At 35.3% G+C, this 6,977-nt stretch overlaps 1 pseudogene; it reads left to right on the plus strand.

Annotated features, from left to right (window-relative positions):
* Positions 1-6,371: 6,371 nt before the first annotated feature.
* LOC121412804 lies at positions 6,372-6,977 on the plus strand (annotated as a pseudogene).

Consider the following 6,977-nt stretch of genomic DNA (forward strand, 5'->3'; position numbering starts at 1 on the left):
TGGGTCTCCTTTGTTTGTTCTTTCTTTGTATTCCATGTATAAATCGCCCTCCACAAATGAGCAAGGGAAGACTTTTGTTTGGGGCGGGGGGGGGGGGGGGAGGAGTGGTGTTTCAACCATTTTTATAACTGATTTCATTGTTTCTCCTTCAAGTTATATATGATTTATGCTTGTATTAAGTTAGTGAAAAAAGTCAAAATATGAAATGTAAAATATTATTTTATGTGTTTTGAAATGTTAAATTGAAATGTTATATTTTTGTTCATGGAATCAGAATAAAACAGTATGAAAAAAAAGGGATGTGTGTAAGTGAGCGTGTAGTATACGGTGGGGTATTCGTGTGTTAGGGTGAGTGTGTGTGTATGGTGAAGGTCAGGATGTGTGTGTGTGTGTGTGTGTGTGTGTAAGAGTTCGAGTGGTGGAAGCTGAAATCAATTTTTGCGTGTGTAAGGGTTCGTGTGTTGGAGGATGATTGAGTGTGGAAGATTGCTTGTGGTGTAGGGTGGAGTCGTGCACTTTGTGCGTGCGCGTGTGTGTAAGGGTTCGAGTGAGGGAGTGTGGGGTGTAGGTAAGTGTATGTGTGTAAGTGTTCTTGTGGTGGAGGGTGGCCGTGCACGTGTGTGTAAGGGTGAGTGTGTATGCAAGCGAGAGTGAAATGGAGGATGAAGTGAGGGTGTGTGTGTGTGTGTATGTATGTGAGTACATAATGGTCCCAGTGGATGGGTGTGCACAGCAAAAACTGTGGTGTTAACTGGTGTACATAAAGGACCACACCACTTATTTTACACCGGTGTTAAATTGGTGGTGTTAGTTTTACACCTATAGGTGTTATCACAACACAATTTGTTGTTACATTTACACTATTTGGTGTTGTGTTTAATCTCTAGGGTGCAATTTTAACACCTCAGGGTGTGGTCTTCTATTAACGCTAATTGGTGTCAGTTTTAACACCGCAGTTTTTACAGTGTGGGTGTGTGAGTGAGCGTATTGTGGAAGGTGAGGTGTGTGTGGGGGAGTGGGGTCTGTTCGCATGTGTAAAACATGGATTTTGGGTGCGGGAATGGAATAGAAGGGGGGATTCAACTCTATTACCATGATTTGAAACAGCAATATCTTTCATCATAAAATAATATTCGATATATTCGAATAATCGTATTATTTGTTTCTTTTAGTAACCTGTCCATTTTTAAAAGTTCATTTTAATCATATTGTAGTATCATGACTACTATCATTTTGGCCTACTAGTAATTCAACAATATAAATTCTTATAATGGTCTTGATGTTTTGAATTCAATTTCATGAAAAGCAAAGTTAGTCGAGCCTGTTCTGCCAAAAGGACACTGAAAGGTTATGTGAGGGAGGTTTATAGTCACTTGGAACGTCTATGATCAGAGGACGTGCTCAAGAGTTTGTAAATATGCATACTTGAAGAAGGAAATAGAGCATGGTTTATATTGCATCGTTCTTCTCTAATGGGTAGTATGGGGTCGTGTCTTACAACCTAGATCATACTCACCTTGAATTTTTTTAATTTTTTTTTGTTTACATCAATTGCATATTGAAAAACCTTACGTCAGTACTAAACTAGGTACCCGTATTCTAAAGTCTTTATATTAAACCCCTTTTCAGACAAAGACCATACGTCTCTCTTTCATTTTTCCCTCTCCAATGTCAAACACAACAAGTAAAACTAAGTCTGAAAATACCCGGATTTCGATTATTAATTATGATCCAAAGGCCATAATAGGTCTCAAATTCAAAGAAATGTTTAGCGGTATTTCTTTATTGCTAACTGCCATTAAAAAAAAATAAATCGACAAAATAAATTTGGTTGGACGAATTATTTGAGCACCTCATAGGCTGTCGTTCGAAAAAGATGACATATATCTTGCTGAGAGTATTCTTAATTCGTTTCGATATCTATTTGACATGCATGTTAAAAATCCGACGTTATAAAGTTATCTTTACCGTGCACATAATTACATGAAAATAATGTGCACAAAATCAGCAGTTTTTAGCCGTCGAATTCTTAAAACTAAATGAAGTTGTATCTAATTAATAATTTCTCTATATAACTGGGATTAAATAAAAAAAAAATATTCTATGATAATGTCCACCACATTTTTCATCAGTTTAAGTCTCAGAATTTGTTGTCATCCTTATATTTGCCCGTGATTTATACCGATCGGTGTTTTTTTTAAATAGTTTTTAAATTATTTTTCAAAGACATAATTATAAAACACTAGAACCTAATGCAAAATAGCCGTAGTAATTTTCATTGACGTCTATGATACTATTTATTTCCATTTTCGTAAAATTGCAGGTTTTCAAATGGGATGGTCGTGAAAGCTGTTACCTCATATGTTGTTCCCCCTTCCGTGCTAATGACTGTCATTTCCGCTCGGACTTCTTCTTCGTTCTTTCAGCATTTTCTCTTCTTTTTTTCATCAAAAATTAATTGTCTGTCACAACTTCTGAGTCAGTTTGTAATCAATCATCCTTTTGGAAGTTAAGATGACTCACTTGACTCGGTTTCTTAGATTTATTGGAGGCATAGCATCATGCTATGTTTGCCACTCTTCACCCAGGTGTAGACGACAAAAATAGACAGCTGGTATAAAAGCCTAATACGAACTTCAAATGATTATCAATGAAAACTGTAGTACACAGGAATCACTTAACAGTTGTTTAAATATCCCACAGCACAGGCAACATATGTGTTTTATTTTCGTAATGTATTTTTCCAAATTTAACTCATATTATCTTCGTTTGCGAGGAACATTCCTAAGGTACACTGAATAAATGACTTAATCATTTACTTCTATTTTCTATTTGCTTCTATTTTTTTGTCTCTGCTACATTTCATAATTTTGCTTTGTCTATAAAGGATACATTTTTCATATTTATACTTACATGTATTATCTATCTTTACGATATTTTATTTATGAAAAGAACGTGTTCTCATTATGATAATAATAAAGAGGGTGCTTACGAAGATAAGTTGCTATTGTGTTTGCAAGGTCTGTTTATACATATTTCTGTCTAAAATGTTTCGAGAGAATTCCGGGAAATTTTAATCACTCTACTCATCTTTACTGTCCTCATGCTTTGTATACTTACAATTGTCATTTTATTTCCCTTTTATTATTTTTTCTTTGATTTCTTAAGTTTTCAGTTATCTTCCCTCATCCTCCCCTTTAATCATTTAAGTGTTTACCTCAAACGTGGTCATCTGGACAGTTATTTCCCAGGTTCACCAACTCTCCTATTACTCCCCCCCACCATCTTTCTGTATGTCCTTCCTTTCGAGGTGCCCTCGTCCGGACGGCGTCTTCCGGAGCCACTAGGATTCTCAAAAAGCGGGACTAACAGCCCTCGTAAATGGGCGCGACTTCGCCTCTGTCCCAGAGCAGCCCTATATCATCGGGTGATTCTACACTCCTAATCATCAAGCATCTAGAGTGATTTGTCAATGTTTGGAGACGATGACCAGCTTAATGTCAATCTCTTAAACGGATAATGCCATTTCTATGTTTTGAATCTCCCCGGACCATTTGCAAGAGCTTCTACATTTTTGATGTCGTATCGAAAGGGCGTAAGAAGCATCCAACAACTATAAGAATATACACTTTAAATGCAAGCAGCTCGGACAATTTACTTGATCGTAAGGATCGTAAGGAACTTCGTGTATCTATACTCAAAAGTACTTTTAAAAAGTACTTTTACTTATTAATTCCCAGCATTTGTATCGAGGTCAAAGTTTATTTAAAAGTATTTTGAAGACGCTTAGACACTACAATTCACCCAAAGCCGCAAAGAATCGGGACATCTGGTTGACATATGCGAGGAGATATCTGTTATGATAGCAGTTTTTTAAAGAGAGGTTATCGAGATTCGAAATGTATCTGACAGTTCACCGTTGACTTAAACGTCATCATTAATTAATTATTGGAGAAAGGATTTTAGTACAAATGAGCACAAACATTCACAAACTATGAATAAATAAAGGATCTGTCAAATCATGAGCATCAATATTATATAGTAATTGTCAATATCGTTGAAGAAGGCCCAGTCCAAGCTAAAAGATACATCATTAAAGGGGGAAAAAATCACAAGAGTCAATGATTCATTTTGGCCAACAAATTAAATGGTAGAACTCTGTCGATATTTGCATGCTTTCTATGTGGTTTCCTAGAATTCAATTCAATTATGATCCCTTTGCTTTGACAAACTTCAAGAGACAGGACACATAATACCTTATAGCGCCCTCCCCTTTCCCAGGTCCCTTGTTATGAGTGCATCCCTGGGAGAAATAATGAGTGGTTTGGGGACTATTTTCATTGTATGATTAAGGGCTTTTAAAGGTTTATCTAAACTCACTCATAAGAAATATGCCGAGGAAAAAGTTATCTATCATCGCTTTAATGGATAATGTAACATTACCTTTAGATATAAAACTATTATGAAGAGTATAAAGCCTATGTGTTTAATACGACAGAAGAAACATGGTCAGTAATTATATTCTTAACACAACATCCCTATCAGACATTGACAATTGGCGCGATTCGTCGTCATCATCATCATCATCATCATCATCACTAGCACCACCAATGACATCAAGACCACCACCATCATGATCGTCATCACAAATTCGAATCACGATCATGCTCATCATTATCATCATCATGAATATCTTCACCACCACCACCACCACCACCACCATTACCATCATCATCATTATCATCATCATCATCATCATCATCATCATCATCGTCGTCATCATCATAAGCATCATCGTCATCGTCATTATCAATTTCAAGCTTTAAGCTTAAGATGAAGGTCTCCTACATTTCAAAATGTATTATGTTGATATATGTATAAATAAAAAAATTCTTCTGCTATTTTTTAAACAATTAAAAAAAGGAATTTATCAGGTATCAATATATTTCAATTAGATTATTAAATTGTATAATGCATATGTTATTAACTATATCATTTGCTTATTATGCCATGCTAAAAAATGATTGCACTTGTACATGCTTTTGTTATTGGAATGTGGAAATAAATAAATCAAATCAAATCATCATCATTATCATCATCATCAGCAGCAGCAGCAGCAGCATAATTACCACCATCGAATCCTAATCACCACTTTCGTCGATATTTTTATCATAACCTCTAACCATTTAACCCATTCAACAAACTTTTATTAATTTTAAAATTACAATGCAATAATTTGAAAAAATCATAAAATTATATTAATTGAAATAATCCGACGTGAAAAATATTCAACCAATGATTGTTTGGAATTTATGCATTATTTTTTAATCACAGAGCTTTGAAGATCTTGTTATACGTCAGGCTCATCATTCAAAGGTTTACGATTGATCCAACTAAGTCATCACTAATGGTGTTTCCATTGTCCATCTATAAACGATAAACCCTTTTGTCTTAAATGAAAGAACATGCAAAGGAATGCATGCATTACACATGGGTGTCATCGTCATTAATATATAGTCGAGAAACAATCACAACTTAATCTATGACTTAATCCACTTTTTATGAAATATCATAGTGCTTATATCAAAATACATTTTCTCAAAGTACAGATATCATTCGACCTCAGGCTCAAGTAATATATACCGATTATCGATTATTAAAAATAAAAATTCGAAACTACCCTGGATAAACAAGACTTTATAATAATGATAATAGTAATGATAAAACTATTGGACCGAGTCGCCATTACTTTCATTCAAATCTTACGGAGGGACCTTCGAAGAAGATCAACAAAGCAATACTATGGATACAGAGATGTAAGGGGATGTAATGATACATGATATGTGAGAAAAATTGACAGCACGCAAGTCCGAATTATATTTCGTGTTCTATCGATCTGTATGAATAATCAATTGTAAATGGGGCATTCCAGTAGGAAAAAAAGAATCAAAATGAATAAATCAACTTCGTTTAAACCTCTGATCAGGTGGTAACAAAACCAGAAATGACAGGCTGTTGGATGGAGAGGGAAAATGGACGGAAAAGCGGATGTGAGTTTGTTAGCCAAGCTAATCACCTATGTGATTAGTTTTTCCAGAGTAATTTCGCCGAACCAGATACACCGAGGAGCAAATTTGATTACAATACACAGATGATGACAGTTGACAACTCACGTCCTTGTTCTGGTAAAACAACAACAACAAAGAGAATCGTAGAAACAACTTGATCTTTTTGTTAATTTCCCTCATTAACATGTATATCTGTTTTAGTAATCCTCACATTCATCTTCCTATTCGTAATATATTCGTTTTCATAATCCCCATTAATCATCATCATCATCATAATCATCATCATCATCACCATCATCATCATCATCATCATCATCACCATCATCATCATCATCATCACCATCATCATCACCATCATCATCATCATCACCATCATCATCATCATCACCATCATCATCATCATCATCATCATCACCATCATCATCATCATCACCATCATCATCATCATCACCATCATCATCATTACCATCATCATCATCACCATCATCACCATCATCATCATCATCATCATAATTATCACCATCATCACCATCATCATAATCATCACCATAATCATCATCATCATCATCACCATCATCATCATCACCATCATCATCATCACCATCATCATCACCATCATCATCATCATCATCATCATCATCATCATCATCATCATCATCATCATCATCATCATCATCATCATCATCACCATCATCATCATCATCATCATCATCATCACCAACACAACCAAAAACATCATAATCATCATCATCATCATCATCATCACCATCATCATCATCATCATCATCATCATCATCATCATCATCACCATCATCATCATCATCATCATCACAACCACCACCAAAATTATCACTGCCACTAACCCACCAACACCTCTGCCCGCATCATCATCATCGTCGTCATCATTGA

The sequence above is a fragment of the Lytechinus variegatus genome, chromosome 4 (assembly GCF_018143015.1).
Source record: "Lytechinus variegatus isolate NC3 chromosome 4, Lvar_3.0, whole genome shotgun sequence".
Lineage (NCBI taxonomy): Eukaryota > Metazoa > Echinodermata > Echinoidea > Temnopleuroida > Toxopneustidae > Lytechinus > Lytechinus variegatus.